Below are 607 nucleotides of genomic sequence, written 5' to 3'. Positions count from 1 at the left end.
CACTCTCTCACACACACTCTCTCACTCACTCACTCTCTCACTCACTCACTCTCTCACACACTCTCTCTCACACACTCTCTCTCGCACACTCACACTCACACTCTCACACTCACACTCTCTCACTCTCACACATACACTCTCACACACACTCTCACACACACACTCTCACTCTCACACACACACACACACTCACACACACACTCTCTCACTCTCTCACACACACTCTCTCACTCTCACACACACTCTCACTCACACACACACACACACACACACACTCTCTCACTCACATATGCATTCAGATTCTGTGAAATGTTTTCCTTTCATGTAACTGTCTCTCCTCTGGAGTCATGTTGTGTTCTAGACACCTGATTGGTTGTGTACTATGTTGTGTAATGTGTGTGTGCAGACTCTGCTGCGTCATGGAGCTAACCCTGACCTGAGAGACGAGGACGGGAAAACTCCTCTGGACAAAGCCAGAGAGAGAGGACACAGTGAGGTGGTGGCAATACTGCAGTCTCCTGGTTAGTACTCCTGTTAACTATCTGTTAACTAATCTATCTTTTCTTCTGATCCTCCTTGAGATGGTTCTACTCCTTCATTGGAGTCC

This window comes from Anarrhichthys ocellatus, unplaced genomic scaffold (assembly GCF_004355925.1).
Source record: "Anarrhichthys ocellatus isolate YVR2014 unplaced genomic scaffold, GSC_Weel_1.0 scaffold4322, whole genome shotgun sequence".
NCBI lineage: Eukaryota > Metazoa > Chordata > Actinopteri > Perciformes > Anarhichadidae > Anarrhichthys > Anarrhichthys ocellatus.
Note: the sequence above shows the minus strand (reverse complement) of the source record.